This window comes from Seriola lalandi, unplaced genomic scaffold (assembly GCF_002814215.2).
Source record: "Seriola lalandi dorsalis isolate HSWRI2012SDOR001 ecotype SW California unplaced genomic scaffold, Sedor1 jcf7180002054824, whole genome shotgun sequence".
Classification (NCBI taxonomy): Eukaryota; Metazoa; Chordata; class Actinopteri; order Carangiformes; family Carangidae; genus Seriola; species Seriola lalandi.
In genome coordinates this window covers 517,332-536,946 of record NW_019525377.1, presented here as the reverse complement: position 1 = coordinate 536,946, position 19,615 = coordinate 517,332, and the positions used below count along the sequence as shown (strand labels likewise).

At 41.7% G+C, this 19,615-nt stretch overlaps 1 long non-coding RNA gene and 1 pseudogene across 2 annotated transcripts; one reads left to right on the top strand and one right to left on the bottom strand.

The window, feature by feature from the left end:
• Window positions 1-823: 823 nt before the first annotated feature.
• LOC111669814 (myosin-7-like) lies at window positions 824-13,348 on the bottom strand (annotated as a pseudogene). The gene is made up of 37 exons (XR_015438465.1): window positions 13,148-13,348; window positions 12,261-12,404; window positions 11,482-11,638; window positions 11,348-11,375; window positions 11,130-11,235; window positions 10,660-10,752; window positions 10,487-10,550; window positions 10,273-10,371; window positions 10,049-10,152; window positions 9,736-9,874; window positions 9,541-9,659; window positions 9,209-9,358; window positions 8,953-9,123; window positions 8,555-8,864; window positions 8,395-8,474; window positions 8,097-8,302; window positions 7,895-8,018; window positions 7,648-7,784; window positions 7,294-7,549; window positions 6,974-7,216; window positions 6,419-6,595; window positions 6,180-6,325; window positions 6,011-6,101; window positions 5,526-5,915; window positions 4,990-5,116; window positions 4,788-4,906; window positions 4,504-4,700; window positions 4,239-4,422; window positions 3,762-3,927; window positions 3,545-3,669; window positions 2,529-2,837; window positions 2,235-2,438; window positions 1,843-2,139; window positions 1,636-1,740; window positions 1,453-1,548; window positions 1,221-1,354; window positions 824-957 (listed from the first exon to the last, which is right to left on the bottom strand). The product of XR_015438465.1 is annotated as a myosin-7-like (transcript).
• LOC147817944 (uncharacterized) lies at window positions 13,292-17,879 on the top strand. The gene is made up of 3 exons (XR_015438467.1): window positions 13,292-13,369; window positions 15,429-15,641; window positions 17,258-17,879. It is a non-coding gene; the product is annotated as an uncharacterized LOC147817944 (long non-coding RNA).
• Window positions 17,880-19,615: the final 1,736 nt, after the last annotated feature.

Here is a 19,615-nt window from a genome sequence, read left to right as displayed (position 1 = left end):
TACTGAAGTTCAGAGGTTGTTAAGAAAACACATGCAACAGACAAAACACAAGCAAATTTAGAAACATCTTGATCAACTTGACAACACATCTGTTGCTAATACACACAACACAATGGAAGTGTTTACAGGGGACTCTAAAAAGTGATGAACCCGACTAAGATGCACTTGTTGTTCACACTTGTGACTTTTGAAGTGTGTCCCAAAAAGTTAATCACTTTTTAAGGTTTAAAGTTATTTTTTGCCTTAATTCCAATAGTGAGAGAGAGATAGGAAAGTCAGAGAGTGAGAGAGAAAGAGAGAGAGAGAAGCAGCAAGGGGCCACGGGTCAGACTCGAACCGCCACTGCAGTTAGGGCTACGCTCTTATAGTACGCGCTCTACCCGGCGACCCAGCGGGCTGCCCCCTCATCACTTCTGGGTCCATCAGAAACACTTCTGTTGTGTCGTGAGTATTTGCAGCACGTGTTGTCAAATTGATGGAGATGTTTGTGTTTTGTCTATTTGCATGTGTTTTCTTAAGCTGCAGTGCGTTAAGCTCTGAGGGCCACCGTACATCCCCATGGCCTCTGCTGGTCTGGTGCAGGCTGCCAGGTTTGGCGGAATCACAATAGAAATCATGTTTCAAAAGAGTCAAGTCTCAAGTCTGATGAATACCAAGTCAACATCAAGTCCAGGCACGTCTGAAGTCCTCAAATTTGTGACTTTAGTCTGACTTGAGTCAAGTCATGTGCCCCCCCCCCCCATACAAGATTTCCTGTACAATGTCCTATGATACCACTCATTCTCAAAGAAAAGAGAGAAAAAAATAGAGAAGAATACAATAATGATGTGCAACAGCTTGATGAGATTTTATTAAGCACTACAGGTGGTGAATAGTGATAGTTGAGGGGATCTACAGCACACAGAAGGGGAAAGTATTTCTGAAGGCTCCAAAGCTTCACTCCTCATCAAACCCTTTCTGTTGCAGCCATGAAAAATGGAAGGAAAGAAAACAGAGAGAAACAGCTGTTAGCTCATCAGATTAGTGTTGCTTTAGTACCACAAAGCAATTAACGTAGAGAGAAATTATAGATAATATGGAAGCTCTGCAGTTGGCATAACACAATATGTGATAATAACTGAATAGCAGAGTAGCATACAACTAGCCAAGAGTAGCCAACAGAGGGCAGCATGTGTCAGCATCAGATGCTGTGCACCTGCTACAGAATGCATGCTTCTTACCTTGGAGCCCACATCACGGCTCTTGGCCGCAGCTTGTTGACCTGAGACTCGGCGATGTCAGCCCGCTCCTCAGCCTCGTCCAGCTCATGCTGCAGCTTGCGGAACTTGCCAAGATGAGTATTAGCCTGTTCCTCCTGTCGAAGTTAAATTAAACAAAGTAATTAAAGTAGTTATATTAAACTAATTATAGACTGACACATGAGGACAACACTTCACACATTTCCACACTCACAGCCTCCTCAGTAGATCTCTTGTATGATTTAACTTTCAGCTGCAGCTTGTCCACCAGATCTTGGAGTCGGGCAAGATTCTTGCGGTCTTCCTCGGTCTGTGGAAATCAAGGTTACAAACTTAATTTCCTTAAAGATAATTAACCACACGTGCAGATTAATGAAGGTACCTAGATGGTACAAACCTGATAGGTAAGTTCCTTGATGCGGCGCTCATATTTACGGACGCCCTTCACAGCTTCACTGCTTTTTTTCTGCTCCATCTCCACTTCATTCTCCAGCTCCCTCACCTGGTAAGGGACAAGATTGTGCAGGTAACTTTTTTAATAACTTACTCAACATCACTGCTGACCAAAAATAACTCAAATTACAAATGTGACAGAGATACTCACCCTGGCCTCGAGCTTCTGCACCTGCTTCTTGCCTCCCTTCATGGCGATCTGTTCAGCTTCATCCAGACGGTGCTGCAGGTCTTTAATGGTTTGCTCCATGTTCTTCTTCATACGCTCCAGGTGAGCGCTGGTGTCCTGCTCTTTCTTTAGCTCCTCTGCCATCATGGCAGCATCAGTAATGGCCTTCTTGGCCTTCTCTTCAGCATTTCTGCACTCCTGCAGTGCTTCTTCCACTTCAGTTTGAAGCTGGGATGCATCAGCCTCCAGCTTCTTCTTGTGATTTATCAGGCTGGTGTTCTTTTGTTGTACAATTAAGTCAGTTATTGTATGCAGTATACTATAAAACAATTTTAAAAAAGTAATACAAATTCTAAGTGTAGTATCTGCCATACCTGTGAGTGCAGAAGCTGCACCCTCTCACTAACATCCAGCAGCTCTTGCTCAGCAAGTTTGCGACTTCTCTCAGTTTGCTCCAGAGCAGCCCTCAGTTCCTCCAGCTCAGCCTGAAGCAGGTTGTTGCGTCTCTCAACAATGGCAACGTTTTCTCTCATGTCATCACTGGCTCGAATAGCGTCATCAAGCTGGAGCTGCGCATCCTGTTAAATTTTCAAAGCCTCCAGTTACAAAAATACCATTGTAACGATGGCAGAAAAATGAAAAGTTACATCCCCCTCTTTTTTTTTTACCTTCAGATGCGCGTGAACAGCCTTCAGTTGTTTCTGGGCCTCTGCTGCCTGCCTGTTGGCTTGGCTGAGTTGGATCTCCATCTCATTGAGGTCTCCCTCCATTTTCTTCTTCAGACGCAGAGCCTCATTCCTGCTGCGAGTCTCGGCCTCAAGAGAACTCTGCAGGGTCTCAATGGTCCTATGCAGGTTCCTCTTGCTCTGTTCCATCTCCTCATCTTTTTCAGCGATTTTACGCTCCATGTCTGCCTTCACCTGGTTGAACTCCAGCTGGGCTCTCAGAATCTTCCCCTCCTCATGCTCAAGAGAACACTAAGATAGACATCAGAAGTTTAGCAAATCTTATATATATTTCGCCAAAAATTCTCCAAATTACAGCTTCATTTTGAAACTATGCATATACACTCACCAAGCGCTTCATTGAGAACACCCATACCCCTGCATATTCATATCATACCATCATACCATCAGGTACGGTCACTCAGAGAACCACTCTTTACAACTGTGGTGAGCAGAGAAGCTTCTCAGAATGAACAACATGTCTAACATTGAGGCGGACAGGCAAGAATAGAAATGTAAGGCTGCAGTGGGCACAGACTCACCAAAACCGGGCAGCTAAAGACTGAATATACGTAACCTGGTCTGATGAATTTCATTTCCTACCGAGGTAGCAGATTATAGTGTCAGAATTTGGTGTAAACAGCATAACCCATGGACCCAACCTGCCTTGTGTCAGTAGTCCAGACTGGTGGTGATGTAATGGTGTTGAGGAATGTTCTCTTGGCACAGTACCTATCACTCATGGTATTAAAAGGCCCAAAGTGTGTCAAGTGTTCATGGTTTGAATCCCACAGTCTATCTGAGTATTGTTGCTGACCATGTTTAACCCTTTATGGCCACAGTTCACCATCTTCTACTGGCTACGTCCATCATAATAATACTCGGACTGTGTTCCTAATAAAGTGCTCAGTGAGTGTACACTTGAGAAACTAACTTTGGATTTGAGGTTTTAGTCTTACCTCTGCTTCCTCAAGGGCTGTGTGAATCTCACTTTTTTCCTGCTCAAGCTGCTTACGAACCTTCTCCAACTCATGAATAGTTTTTCCTCCCTCACCAAGTTGCTCAGTGAGGTCAGATATCTCCTCTGTGTATGGAAATAGTTGCATTTCGTTAGCTTTTTTTGGCACCTGCAATGTGTACGGATTGCCTGCTATAACATATTGATTGATATATTACCCTGAAGGTTCTTGTTCTCTCTCTTCAGGGTCTCCAGATGTTCAAGAGATTCTTCATAGGAGTTCTTCAGTTTGAAGAGCTCAGTGCTCAGAGACCTGGCTTCCTTCTGAGAGCTCTCCAGCTCACACTGACACTCCTCATATTTCTGCTTCCACTCAGACAGGACCTAGACATTGAGATACAAGTTGTATGATTTCAAGTTTAAATTCCCACACTGAGCTCTCGACGGTTTAGCAAATGTGCCTTATTTGAGGAAACTATTTGCACTGTAACAACACTTTGAAATCTCAGGTTGTGCATAAAAATCCAGGTTGAAAGCCTTCTTCATCACTAAGCTGTGTAGCCACATGATTCTAAGGAAGTAGTGTATCGATGTACATTCCAAATTTATCGTCCTAAGGAGACAGGAAAACTCCTCAAATCATATAAAAATGGATGTGATTCATTAAAAAGAAACCACACCTCAACCAACTCTACCTTGTCAAAGTTTCTTTGCTTCTTGTCCAGAGCAGCAGCAGCAGCATTAGACCTCTCCACATCCACCATGAGATCTTCAATCTCATTCTGCAGTCTGTGTTTGGTCTTCTCCAGAGAGGAGCATTTAGCATTCACTGCTTCAACAGCCTCCTCAGCATCTTGCAGACGCTGAGCCAGCTTTTTCCTGGATTACAATATCATTTATTCAGAGTTAATTGATTTGAAACTTTGCCAGATTGATTGATTGAAAATATGTTTTACTCACTTGGCCTCCTCCAGTTCCTCAGTCCTCTGGATGGCATCAGTTTCATACTTAGTTCTCCACTGAGCCACCTCAGAGTTTGCCTTTGACATGCCGCGCTGCAGTTCAGCCTTGGCCTCCTGCTCCTCCTCAAACTGCTCCCTAAGCAGCTCACAGTCATGACGAGAAGACTGCACTGCATGGGCTAATGCATTCTTGGCCTGGATTAACATAGATAATATTTCACTCGGACATGCAACTTTTTTTGAGCCTTACAGATGAATTAACAGGTTTTTCTATCTCCATACCTTTATTTCCTCCTCAAGTTGTCTTTTCAGATCTTCAAGTTGTTGACTGTAGGAAGTCTTTCCTCTAGTCAGCTGAGAAATAAGAGATTCTTTCTCCTCCATCTGTCTTGATAACTCACCTAGAAAGGCAAACGTCTCAGAGTAGCATTCTTCTACAACAACCAAGTTTTTTCATTTGAAGTGAAAAGAGCATAATACGAACCATTCTCAGCTTGGAGCTTAGCTCTCTGAGTGGTGAAGTCATTAAGGGATCTCTGATATTCATCACACTTGCTTCTGTATTCATTCATTTGATCCTCCAGAGTTCTGCTGGTCTTCTCCAAGTTAGTCTTCAAAATAAATATATTATAGTTCATAGTCACTGTTTACTACTATTCAAATGAAATGGGGCAACATTTAAGATAAGTGGCTGAAAAATGTCGACTATGATTATTTTGCTTTTACAAATTAAGGTTAGAAATGCAGAAGATGTTTATGGGTATTTTAACCCATCCTAGTTAACTGCAAAGTGCAGCAGGAAATGGACACATGAAGTAACTTCTCACTTCCTCACCACTGCCATCCTTACTTTCTCTAGTAAGAGCAACAAATTTAAGGAAGAGATGTACAAGTAGACAGTTTGCTAATATTGCCTCACTTCTTGGTATTAACTTATGATTCAATTAAAACCAACAACCAGGTTGCCAGTTGGTTCTGCCAGTCTGTAAATTTGTCTTGAGCATCTTCAAGCACATGTACCTTAGCCTTAACCATCTGCTCCATGCTGGCAACCACATCATCCAGTTCCAGTCTGAGCTCACTCTTCTCCTTCTCCAGTTTCTGCTTGACTCTCTGCAGGTTGTCAATCTGCTCCCCCAGGTCAGCAACACTGTCAGCTTGTTTCTTCCTGAGCGTGGCAGCGGTGGCTTCATGCTGCAGAGTGGCCTCTTCAAGGTCTCTGCGGAGTTTCTGGAACTCAGCCTCCCTCTTCTTGTTCATCTCAATCTGGGCAGATGTTGCTCCACCAGCCTCTTCCAGCCTCTCACTGATCTCCTCCAGCTCTCTGGCCAAGTCTGCTCTCTGCTTCTCCACTTTGGCTCGAGCAGCTCGCTCTGCCTCAAGCTCTTCTTCCAGCTCCTCTACACGAGCCTAATGTCAGAACAACATGTTTAAATGTAGCAATGTTTCACAAAATCGTTTACACTTAATTGATGATGATTAACTACTGAATCACTTTGTTTTACCTGCAGCTCTTTCAACTTCTTCTGGAGTTGAGAGATTATGGCCTGTTCATCTTCAATTTTGCCATTCAGCTGACTGATTTCAAAGTCTTTCCTGCAGAATTTTTTTTAGTCAGTGTTGGTTTATTAAAACAAGAGATAATGAATAACTAATATAAAAATGAATCTGTACTTTTTCAGTCGCTCCTCCAGCTGCTGCTTGTCATTTTCTAGATCCATTACAGTCTCCTGGCTCAGCTTTAAGTCTCCCTCCAACTTCCTCTTGGCTCTCTCAAGGTCCATTCGAACCTTCTTCTCTTGCTCAAGAGACCCTTCAAGCTTAATGCAATATGATTACAACATTTGTGAATTGCTTAATTATTAATACTTGGATGATATACTATGTACTATAATTATGATATGGGTACATACATCATCCACTTGCTGCTCCAGCTTGGCTTTGGCCTTGGTCAGAGTGTTGACTTTGTCTTCTTCACTCTGCAGGTCATCCAGTGTTTGCTGATGAGCTTCCTGTAAGGCTTTCTTTTCCTTGGTTAACTTGGCAATGATTTCATCCAGAGCTGCCATCTCCTCAGTCATGTTCTTTACCTGTAAACCATTAAAAGAGGCATTATTGTTTCATTAAGCTGCTAATCTGTGGCAGACTGTCCTCCTGTAAAAGCGGCCGTAGTAATTATGACAAGTCTGCAGTGGGTAGAGGTTGTGGTGGGTGGATGGGTAAACAAAACACAGATATATGACACAGTAGAGCAGTGTTCGATTCTCATGTGACAGTAGCAGTTTATGTTGTTTCGATTATCCATTCGACAAAGTTAGCCACATTGTTATTATGGTAACAATGACAACAAAGGTCTGGTACACATGCCGCCATAGGTCATATCAGAGGATTGATAAAAACAACCTATATGTTCGCTCAGGTTTTGAGGACTTTTTGGTTGTAACAAATGGTTAAGTTAGTTGTTGTACCTTGTTCTCAGTGGCGTGCTTCTCTTTCTCCACTTTAGCCAGAGTTAACTCTAAGTCGTCAATGTCCTTCTTTAATTCAGAGCACTCATCCTCCAGCTTCCTCTTCTTGGCCGTCAGTTCAGCGTTCATCTCCTCCTCATCCTCCAGCCTTTCTGTCAGCTCTTTGGATTTTGCCTCCAGTTGGATTTTGTTTTTGATCAGTCCTTCGCATCTTTCTTCAGCATCACAGAGATTATCTTGCTCCTGCCAAAATTTTGTCTCATTAGCACATACTGTAATAACAGGTTCAAAGGAAAACATCGCTATAGTGCCATTCTCACCGTTTGGACTTGGAGCTGCAGGTCATTCTTCTCTTGGAGAAGTGATACCATTTTTTCCTCTAGTTCCTTCCTACGAGCTTCAGACTTTGCATAAGCTTCTTTCAATTTCAGGAATTCTTCCTTCATGTTGGCCATCTCCTTTTCTGCCTCAGCAGATCTCAGCAGAGGTTTGATCTTAAAGAACAGCTTCATCCAGGGCCAATTCTTGACCCCCATAAAAGAGCGGACATTCCACTGGATCACCAATAGTGCCTCTCTAGAAGGTTTTTTTAATTATATGAAAGGTTTTAGTTAAATGTATAAATCACATACCACAAACCGTTGAATCTTTAATGACCAATATTAGCTTGATACCTGCGTTCCACCATCTTCTGATACTCAATACGAGACAAAACACCACGGGATCTGGCTTGAATAGCAGTGATGATTTTGGAGAGACGCTCGTCTCTCATCTCCTCAAGCAGACCCAGCAGTCCAGCCTTAAAGAACACCTAAAAACAGGGATGGGTGTATTACTTTTTGCCATCTTCTTCCTCATCTACCAGAATGATATATCACTTTTGGTTACTTTTTCCAATGTCAGAACAATTTCAGATGATACCTTGGTGTGTCCAAACTTGTATTGATTGTGATCAATATCCAGAGACCCGAGAAGTTTCTCAGCTCCCTTCCTGCTGTCAATGAACTGACCGTCGGGGATGGCAGCAGGATTCAGGATGCGATATCTAGAAAATCAAGAAAGACTTTTATTTCTATTTTCTTTTGGAATTATACAGTAACAGCAAAATGGCGCGAGATAATACCTCTGTTTGAAATCTCCGTAGAGGATCCTGTTGGGGAAGCCCTTTCTGCAGATCCTGATGCCTTCCAGCACACCGTTACAGCGCAGCTGGTGCATCACCAGAGGATTCTCCATGGCCCCAGGAGTCTTGGTCTCGTTGGGGATGATGCAGCGTACAAAGTGAGGGTGAGTAGACCTCAAGTTGGTCATCAGCTTGTTCAGGTTTTCCTTTAATATGGTGAAGAATACATTTAGACATTGTGGTGTACTTTTATGTACAAACTACCACATCCTAGAATGAGAGGAATCATATACAGTACCCTATGAAGAGCAGACACAGTCTGAAATGATGATCCCTTCTTTTTCTTCTCTTTTTTACCTTCAGTACCTTCACCCGAAACTATTAAAACAAATTGTGCAAGGTTAAAGCTATACTAAAAACCATTGTAATCTCCAAAGAAGAAATTCACACCATTGTACCTGAATCAGCTCCAGCATAATTTGCGAAGAGGATACTCAACAGCTTGAGATTTGACTTCTGGTAGAGTCCTACAACAGTCTCATTCAGAGGATCCTTGTTCTTCACCAGCCAGTTCATGATATTATAATCAACAGTTCCAGCGTAGTGCATCAGGGCAAAATGGGCCTCTGGTTTTCCTTTGACAATTCTGGGCTTCTGGAAGTTGTTGGATTTCCCCAGATGATTGTCATAGAGCTTAGCTTTAAAGGTGGTATCAGAGGCTTTGGGAAACATGCACTCCTCTTCAAGGATGGACATGATACCCATGGGCTGAAGAGATGAAAAAATCCATGGTTTAGAAAACAGACCACATTTTTATTTATTGTATTCATGTCTGAACATTTAGCCTGTCCCTCACCTTTTCAATCAGGTCAATACAGGCCTGCAAATCCATACCAAAATCTATGAAGGTCCATTCAATGCCCTCTTTCTTGTACTCTTCCTGCTCCAGCACAAACATGTGGTGGTTGAAAAACTGTTGCAGTTTTTCATTGGTGAAGTTGATGCACAGCTGCTCAAATGTGTTGAACTGGAAAGCAAAAAAAGACCAATTTATTTATTATCTAATGATTCTTATTATGTTTAAAGAGGTCTGGTTTACTGTAGTCACTCACATCAAAGATCTCAAATCCAGCGATGTCCAGCACACCAATAAAGTACTGGCGAGGCTGCCTGGTCTCCAGTGACTGGTTGATTCTCACCACCATCCACAGGAACATCCTCTCATAAACAGCTTTGGATAGAGCTCCAACAGCATAGTTCACCTGGAGAACAGAATTACATTTAAGCTTATGCATCCAAATTAATTTTTGTACACTTTTTTTCTTGCAAATATTTAGCCTCTGCAACAGAAGCCAGGCAGACAACACGATCTGTTCCTTAATCAGGTGTAGAGCATTTCCCTCATGGATAACAAGCTTTTGAGACACATTTTCTAATTTCTTACCTGGGCGACAGTTTGTCCTTTGGTGACCCACTCATTTCCTACTTTGACTCTTGGGTGACAGAGACCTTTGATGAGGTCAGCAGAGTTCAGGCCCATCAGATAAGATGATTTGTCAGCATCTGAAGAAGGAAAGGAAATACTGTGAAACTCTCTGCATTTGTTCTGAGCCGGCCTGACAAACAGAGCCTCTCTTACCTTCAGTGCCATCAGCCTCTGCCTGCTCCTCTCGCTGCTTCTGCTTGAACTTCATGTTACCATAATGCATGATGGCACCAGTCAGCTTGTAAACAGAGTTCTTTTCCTCTTGAGTGAAGCCCAACACATCAAAGGCGCTCTGTGGGAGAGCACACGTAATAAGTTCTCAACATTGATGTGGATAGTGTAATTTTGATGAAATAATAATTTGAGAACTTAATAACTGTCTAAATTTCACTAACTCATTCAGTCATTGTGATTAAATTTGAGTTAAATGTAAATATCTAAAAAGAGTAATGAGTGAGAGCCTGACGTCTGTTGCCATCAGTTCCTCTGAATCATTAATGGAGGCCACTTGGGTTTCCCCCTGAGAGATGAAGGCATAGTCATAGGGATTGTTTGTGATCAACAGCATCTCTGGAGGACACACAGAGAGGGTGAGGAAAGGTCAGACTGATGGACACATTACCACAATACAAAGCCAATGGCAGCCTGGTGTTTTCTTTTTACTTTTTCTTCCCTATGAACTATACTAACCCAGGAGTTCAGGCTTCTCGTTGGACAGAATCTGGTAGAAAATATGGTAATCCCTCTCAGCCTTGAGCTGGAAGGTCACACGAGACTTCTCCAGAAGGTCTGACAATTGACAAATACAAGTGAGGATACTGTCAGGAGTTAAACCAACTATATTACGAAACATAAATAGTATTTCTATAATTTGTGTAAGTATGATAAGCATGTTTGTTCTTACAGGTTTCAATATCAGCAGAGGCCAACTTTCCCCTGGTATCAAAATGGATTCGGATGAATTTACCCTGAAAGGATAAAGTTTACTTTGATATCTGCTCCTGCTACTGATTGTGTTTTCATGGGAACTGGATACATAATGATGACAATACAATCAAACCAAGATTAGATACTCACAAATCTAGAGGAGTTGTCATTCCTGATGGTCTTGGCATTACCAAAGGCCTCCAGAGCAGGGTTAGCCTGGATGATTTGATCCTCCAGGGTTCCCTGTCACAGAGGAATACTGTCTTTAAAGCTACACGAAGAGACTTCAGCAGCCTCTGGTGGCATCATGTGATATCATTCCATTTTTTGAAAGTTTGATTAACCTCTTAACCTACAAATGATGTAACACAGTTGCCATTTTCAGTGAAAAACTAGGAAAGACGTTTTAATGAATTTGTGTTTTTTAAGTTGGATTTGTCACCAATGCACTGAGCAAATCTACAGCTCTTCCATTTTAGTTAAAGAAGATAAGAGATTGGTGTTAACACTCTTCTCTTCTCAAATTTTTGTTGTACACTTATGTAATCTGTAGTTTTACCCAGTTTAAGGCTCAACAGAACCCCTTCCAACAAATCACACATTTGACAGAGCTTATTTACCTTGTCTTTGGCATTGGGGTCTTTCTTAAAGTTTCCAGCTGCAATACTTGCAAAATACTGGATGACTCGCTTTGTGTTGACAGTCTTTCCTGCACCAGATTCTCCACTGTAATTGCAAAGTCAATGATCAATACTTACAGTGGTAAATGTAGAATGATATTTCATTTCAGAGCATATATACTGTCATGGGTGCTTTTTAAGTATAAGATATTACGCACGTGATCAGGATTGACTGGTTTTCACGGTCTACAAAAAACAAAGATGCAGAGTACAATTTTGTTAATCAAGTTTCAGCATATGTTATGTGTAATAAAAGTTACCCAAAACAAATATCTGTCTTATCAGTCTGTACCTGCCAACATGTACTGGTAGGCATTGTCAGAGATGGAGAAGATATGAGGAGGAGCTTCAGTTCTCTTCTTTCCTCTGTAGGCAGTAACCACATCTTGGTTGTAGACTGGCAGCCACTTATAGGGGTTGACAGTCACACAGAACAGCCCAGAGTAGGTCTATGAGAAAAACACAGTCATTTCAACGTGGTTACTATTTTGGCATCAGATCTTTGCCATTTATAAATTAAAACTTTGCTGTGTTTTGATTCTATTTCCCTCTCCACAACCCTAAAAGAGCCCCGCCCACCTGGACCCACCATCCAGCCTTGCAGGATTTGGTTTCTCTGTGTGTTTTACCTGAAATCTGCTATATTTTTTTCGATGACTCGGAAAACAGTCAGCCAATCAGAAGAGAGGCACAGAGCCTCCTCTCTTCTGATTGGCTCACCAACCTGTTGTTACTAGAGCCCTAAGAGAGAACATTTAAAACTACATTGAGATGATTTTTTTGTTCTTTTCCACAGACCAGAAATATATCTTCTTATAGATCAACACTTGAAACCAGAAAGGTGTTAAATATGGAAACTTTGAATGGAAAACTAATGCCTATAGAGCAATATTAAAAAATGCAAAATTAAACATGTACACATTTTATATGAGCATAAATATACTGTTATATGGCATCTAGATAGGTTTGAGCAAAAGGTTCATTCTACACAGTTTGAGTTTGTGCAACCAAATTTTTATAAACCATGCTTTGAGAAGGAATGTTTATTGGTTATTGGCTTGATCTACTCACATAGATCATCCATGCTGCATAACGTTCTTTGAGGTTAAACAGCACAGCTGGTTCATGGAGGAAAGTCAACATGGCCATGTCCTCGATCTTGTCAAACTTTGGAGGATTCTGTTGCAGGATGTCACAGTCTTTGACGGTCACAGTCTGAGGAAAACCAACACAGGTTTCTGATTAATATGTAATGGTCAAACAATTTTGACATTGAAATGTTCTTTTTATGAGTTGTAAGAAAACATTCAGGCAACGTTATTATCGTCAACATTGCCAGTGTAGCATTACAAAGCATTGCCACACATTGTTATTGCCAGATGGCAGCAATGCCTCATTTCATCACTCAGCTGCTCAGTGCAGTGACTGGAGACACTTTAATTGCAGCAGTACTCCGGATCCCATTTGAACTTGTATTCACACTCACTTAAGGATAGACAGTTTAAATTACACATAGATTTACACTCAGATTAACACTTGCTCCCCAGTCAAGGACTCGCACATAGACTCACACTCAAACTTCTAATATGATATAATGTGTTTCTTGTGCCGCTCTAACTGGCTTGGTGACTGGAGTTAAACCTGTTAATCAAAAGCTAAATAGATTCAGTTATTTTTCACCGCACTTGAGAATGAAGTGGAACAGTCTCTGGTTCTGACTGTTCGTAACTTCTTACATGCTGGGTATGTTAAGGCAACAGTTACATTTATTTGACATTAAATAATTACCTTTTTGTTGTGAATTAGTGAATTCACAAAGATATTTGGGAGTCTGGAATAACTTATATTGTTATAGACTTTTTTCCGCTTGTAATTTAATCATTGCACCTATGATAAGACCATCACATGCTGTCAAAAATTAAAACTAAATGCCTGAATGGTAAATTGTAACCACTGACCTTCCCATTCTGTGTCTCTACAATGGCCTTGTCTCCTTCTCGGCTGGAGATGGTTCCCTTCACAAACTCTTCCACTGGATCCGGGACAAAGCATTCCTTCTTTATGTCGAAGGGACGCATGGAGGCCTCCATACGCTCCCTGTCCGACTTCCTCAGGTACGAGGCAGCTGCCCCAAACACAGCCATCTCTGCGTCCCCCATGGCTGCACTAACATACAGTCGGTAAGAGATGAGTAAGGCTTCACCCTGTCTGTATCTGACAGTTTGCCATCACATCTGTTTCAAGCAAAAACTATTTTTCTTCTAATCTTATTTTTCTTTCTTCACTGTTTTCCTCTGCATTTGGATTTTAACTGTTTCAACTTTGAGAGAAATTTGACAGTTTCCCTCATGGGATCAATGAAGTTTATCTTTTTATTTATCTAAACAATGATTGTCTAAAACCCCTCTGTCAGGATCCATAGGCTCTTATATGTACTGATGAGCTACAGAAGAATAAAGCCATCTTAGATCAGTCTTTAGCTCTATAATATTGCTAAGAAGACACTAGGAACAGAGAATTTACCTGTGAGTTCAACTCAGATGACAGATGAGCTCAGGCTGCGGAGATTAAACCAGTGATCCACCTGCAGTGGACAGAGAGAAATGTAAGTAAGACATTCTGAGTAAAACATCAGCATGAGCTTACTCACATCAGCATCAGTGGGAGTTAGAGGTCTCTTGTTTTAGGATGATTTGTCTAACCTGGTCCTGGATTAAGTATACCTACTGGCCTTTTAACAAATTATGTCATACATCTTGTTAAGCATGTATGTCACTCCTGTTTTAACTATGTTTCAAATTTAAAAAATTGTTCCTTCCTATCACCTCTATTTTGTAAAATGAGAGAAGTTGGAAAATATTTTCCCTTCGGTTTAGGCAATAGAAAGATAGCGTATGAAAAATGGAATCTTTGAATACAAAATACAAACTAGTTGTGCAGACTTACAAAGGCCAGGTGAAGAAGAAGCAGCTACTAGACCTGTAGGGTAGGCAGGAATCAAATATATAACCCCAGATAACCCTGCCTTACAAGGCCAAGGGCACCACCCTGACCTGTTTACTAATACACACACACAACACACACACATCAACAGGTACACTACTTCCATACACACACACACACGCCCACGCACACACTCTGTGGTAATCGCCATCACTTTCATCGTGACAGGGCCCTCTATGGCTCTCATGATGTCTGGCTGCCCTCTCTGCTTGTTTGTCACTACCTCTCATGTCCAAATAATGTGATTTTATGGGAGTAGCGCCAGGAACTTTCTCCAGCATAACTCGTCCATGACTCACATAGCACAAACTACTCTATCTCTAATTCTACCACACTTTTCTTTTTTCTCTCAACTCATGTGTTGAAAAAAATTTTCCAAGTGAGGACTGGTCGTGGACAGAAACCAGATTCCATTTATTGCCTGTGAGGAGAAGTAAAGTAAATATACCTTATCTGAAGTTCAGATTCATTTTTAATTTATTCATTAATGTGGTGGCTCCCCACTAACAGCCCCATTATGTAGTATGTGGGCAACTGTGACCAATGGTGTCACAGTTGCAATAATTAAGTGTCAAAACATTTCATTAAATATTTCATCTTTCTTGGACATCGACCATGACCTGAGTCATCTTAAAGTCGTTTGTACCTGGATCAATACACCTCCATAGCTTTGCACAGCAGGCATATGCACCATCTCAAAGGACCACCTCAAGGTCGAGAATCAGTGATTCAGAACCACAATTCACGGACCACCAGGATCCTTGTCAACACGGGAGACTGACCCTGAAATCACACTGAGACCACTTGTAGACAAGAGGGCAAATCAAGATCCTTTGTTTCTATGCCACTGTAGACTGCATTCCAGCATCAGCTGCTCTCAACTTTCAGTCTATTTAAATATCTCATTTACTCTGATTTGTGGTCACCTAGGTACCCAAGCACCTTGGGTGGGCCAGTTAAGTTACATGTGGTCACGACTGAGTAATCAAGAGGGTGATTGATAGGAACAATCTTTCTGATCAACGTCTGAGTGGTGGTGGTGGTGGTGGTGGGGGGGTCTTATTAGACATCTGTCCTCATGGACTGTCCGTAACAAACACCATGAGATGAGGCAGTTGATAAGTTTATCTGGTAAGAACATTTTAGGCTTTAGATTTGTGATCAACATACCTTACCTCTCTCTCTCTCTCTCTCTCTCTCTCTCTCTCTCTCTCTCTCTCTCTCTCTCTCTCTCAGCTGTCATTGCAGTCTATGCCGCTTACCAGTTTACCAACACCATGTCCAACATGGCCTCCAAGCACTGGAAAGATCCTTCGTCCTCTCGGCGCTCTTCCCCTGGCTTGTCAAAAACCCCAGATCTTCAATGAAGCCCATCTTCGATGACCTGGCATCCCAGCTAAATTCCTCCCATGCATCATCTTGCTAGCTCCCCTCCTGCATCTGCAACAGGTAGACCATTTGTTCTGCCACTTCCATCAGAAAACAGTCAAAACATTTTATCATCTAACAAAATCATGGACCTGCCAAGTGCATGCACCAAACCTTTGTCCAAACCTTCCAGTCCAGTTGAGTCTTCCCCGCTCAACTGGGCTGTCATGGCTGTCAGGTGTTCCACTTTAACAACATCTGCAAAAATCTTTAGGAAAATGTCTGCACTTGTGTTTTTCCCTGTGTAGCCTGTACAGGGAACCCTGTACCCTCACATCGTATGTCTTCAAAATCCATCCCAGAAGCAAGGGAGAAATGTTTCCAAGACATTTTAAAACAGCATCCATCAACTCCTATTAATATCCAAGCCCTTGCTGATGATCTGCATCCCATCCTCAGACTTTTGTCAATTATCAGACTTTTTGTTAATAAAACTGGCAATTCGGGGAGCACCACCAATGTCACGGCCCTGTCTAAGGCTCCCTAGGGGGGGATCTCAGATTGTTGGCTACTTTCAGGGCTCTATCCCAATATATCTCTTGAATCAATTAGCTCAACACGAAAGTCTTTATTAAATATAGCTTCTGCGTTCATGTTACGTTGTGTCTTTCCTGATTGAAATGAATCTAAAGACCCTGCTGTGAGGCAACAGTCCACTGCATCACTAACACAGACCCACTTCCTTCTCAAGTGGGAGGTGCCAGACATCTAGAAGGAGCTCTGGGATGTGTTGTTTTTGCTCCTGACAAAAAAAAAACAAAACAAGTTCAGACAGGAGTAGGTTGCTATGTTTGGTAGCAAACAGCTGCACCCATCACATGTCATTGGACTGATTTGCTGGTCTATTTAAAGGCCTTTGTTACTTCTCAGTAAATTCCCACAGGGGGGTTATTCACAATGCCCCCTGGTTATAAAATAGTCCATGCTACTATTATGAATTACTGCCATACGGAAAAACTTATGCAGCCAAACCAGCAAAACCAATATAACCAACACTGACTTCAATATGTATATCCATGTGCACAGTAACTTGAGCAGAAGGTGTTTAAATCAAACTAACTACTGCAGACTTCTGCCTCTATTGTGATCTTGGCAGAAACTAGACAGAAAGGTGTTGCATACTGTCACCAGGTGCTAATTGGCTTTCAGATCACTCCTTCCTTAACGACAGCAGGGTTAAGTGGTTGGGTGATAACTATAAATTAACACCTGTCTCAGTCAGGCTTTAGGTCTATTGTATACACTGCAGGCTGGTCAAGTTACATGTGGTTGGCATCTTGTCGGCAACTATTGCTAACACTTCAGTGGCAACTCTGTCATGACCCCCTTCATGAAGCCCTGTGGGCCGATGAAATACAGCTGACACACACGGACAGAAATGACTGCAGGCTGATGAAAGTTTAAATTTGCCTACAGCCAGAGTCTGTCACAGTAGCTGTTCAGGAGCAGCTGTTTCAAACATTTAACAGTGGGAAATGCCTGGCTTCTGACAGCTACATGCTTGTTAGCTACGGTATCTGAAGTGAACACAACTTTAGCATTAAAACGTGTGTGTTCACACTTCACGAGAGCTAGCTCAAATTTCTTCCACTTTTTTTTTTTTTAATGAGCTAATCTGAGCTTTTCTTTTTCAGTAGAACCTCATCTTATCCATCCATCCATCCATCCATCCATCCATCCATCCATCCATCCATCCAAGATCCATCTCCAGCCCCAAGTCATTAACACTTCCCAAAGGAAATGAATGACTGTATACTACTGTACAATCATTGATAGCTTTGTTTTAATTAAACAGTCTGACTCCCCTGGTCTGTACTAGCTCTTAGTCAGCTGCTAGGCACCAGCCGAGGCGACTTGCTGAAGGAGCACTTATATGGGGCGTTAATTGAATGGACATATTAGCTTAGGTCCATTGGGTCGTTTACTGAGGAACATACAGTACATCAACAGTTTACAGTGTAATAAATTGAAAAAGAAAAACTGGATGTTAATGTGTAAGGAATTCGAGTGTGAGTTGTAAAAAGTACTGCTGTTGTGAAAATTGTTTGCACTATGATATTTAAGATGGAAACTAAAAGAAACTTCTTGTCACTTGAGAGAAAAATGTTCACACTGAGAAAAATGCTGATGTTGAAATTTCTGACTGTTAAACTGTCCTGTATTGTCCTTGTATTTATGGAAGGTGAAAGCAAATACTTGTTATGATAAATGAAACAGGCCACCAGGTATTACTGTGTAATAAAGTGTGTGTCATTTCAAAGAAAAAGGTAGTAGTGTTTTATTCGAATGACATTCGATTACGTAACTGTGGGCTGATGAATATCTATCAACAATTCTTGATCATGTAAGTAAAAGAAGAGAGACTCAGAGACTCTGACCAGATTGGAGGTGTGGGTAGAGTTACTTTTATTTATTTAACACAGTAACAAAGAACATCAGAGTAACAGCTAAAGGCTAAAAGGAAACATTGGAGCTGGTTCACATCTCTGTCCATGAGTCCGCCATATGCAAAGTTTGCCAAAGAGCAGCTTGACTCTCCACAACACTTCTGGGAAAATGTTGTAGACTGATCAAACAGAACATGCAGCACTGTGTATGGTTTAAAAAGGGGAACTGCACACCAACATGAAAGCATCATCCCAGAGGCCTTTGCTGCCTCTGGACCTGGAGAGCTCCACATCATCAAGGGGAAAATAAATTCCCAGGTTTATCAAGGTCTCTTCTAGGATCATGTCAGGATGGCTGTCTGCATGCTGAAGCTCAGGAGAAGCTGCTGATGCAGCCAGACAATGACCCTAAAAATCAAAGAAAATCCAGCTTCTAGAGTGGTCCAGTCAGAGGCCAGACCTCAGTCCAACAGAGATGCTGTGGAATGACCTGATGAGAGCCTCTCACACATCCTGAGAATATGTCAGAGCTGAAGCAGCTCTATAAGGAAGAATGGTCCAACATGTCTCCTGAACATTGTGCAGGTCTCATCAGAAGGTACCAGCTGAGAGCTGGTTTCAGGTTATTGGAGCAAAAGGAGGTTCAACCAGTTATCAGATCCAAGGGTCACTGGCTGTTTCCACCAGAACTGAGACTTAGATGAAAATCAGATCACATTTCATGACCAGTCAACCAATCAGAATCCCAGGTCGTTCCAAAGAGTTCACTGACTTTTTTCTTTATTATTATTTTTTCTTTATTGACAGTGCAGTAGAGAGACAGGAAATGGGGAGGCAGAGAGAGGGGGAATGACATGCAGCAAAGGGCTGTCCGATGCGGGACTCAAACTGGGGCGGATGCTCAACCAACTAAGCTACTTGACGCCCCCGAGTTCACTGACTTTTTAGTGCCACTTTGAGTATCTCCAAACGAAATCACCTGAGATTAAAGACCATGGATTCACAGTTTTTTCCCTAATAATTTTTAATGTATGAATGACACATATCCTCTTGGTTATGGCAAGAAGGAAGAATCACGAAGAATCTCATGAACACAATATCTCAGTAACGCCTTGAGGGAATTTCTTTAAATTTGGCACAAACATTCACTTGGACTCAAGGATGAACTGAACAGAATTTAGTGATCAAAGTTTAAAGTTCAAGGTAGCAGTAGCCACACAAAACACATTTTTCGCCATAACCCATGAATTCATACACTAATTATGACACAATTTAACTCAAATGTCTAACAGGATAAAATGAAGTGATGACATTTTATATCCAAATGGTCAAAGGTCAAAGGTCAACTTCACTGTGACATTATAATGTTCTGCTAAAACACTTCTGGCCATTATTCCACGTCACACCTGAGAAAGGGGAGATTGTAACTTATTTGACATATTTCTTTGGCAGCATACAACTCTAAGGTGGTAATTCTAGTTTTCGAGTGTTATTGATTCATCATATACCAACTCTAACATCCAATTAATGGAAACAATGGGCGCATTTATAATATACGACACCAACTCATCTGGTTACCATAACACTAGGAATGAGATAAAAGTCCCC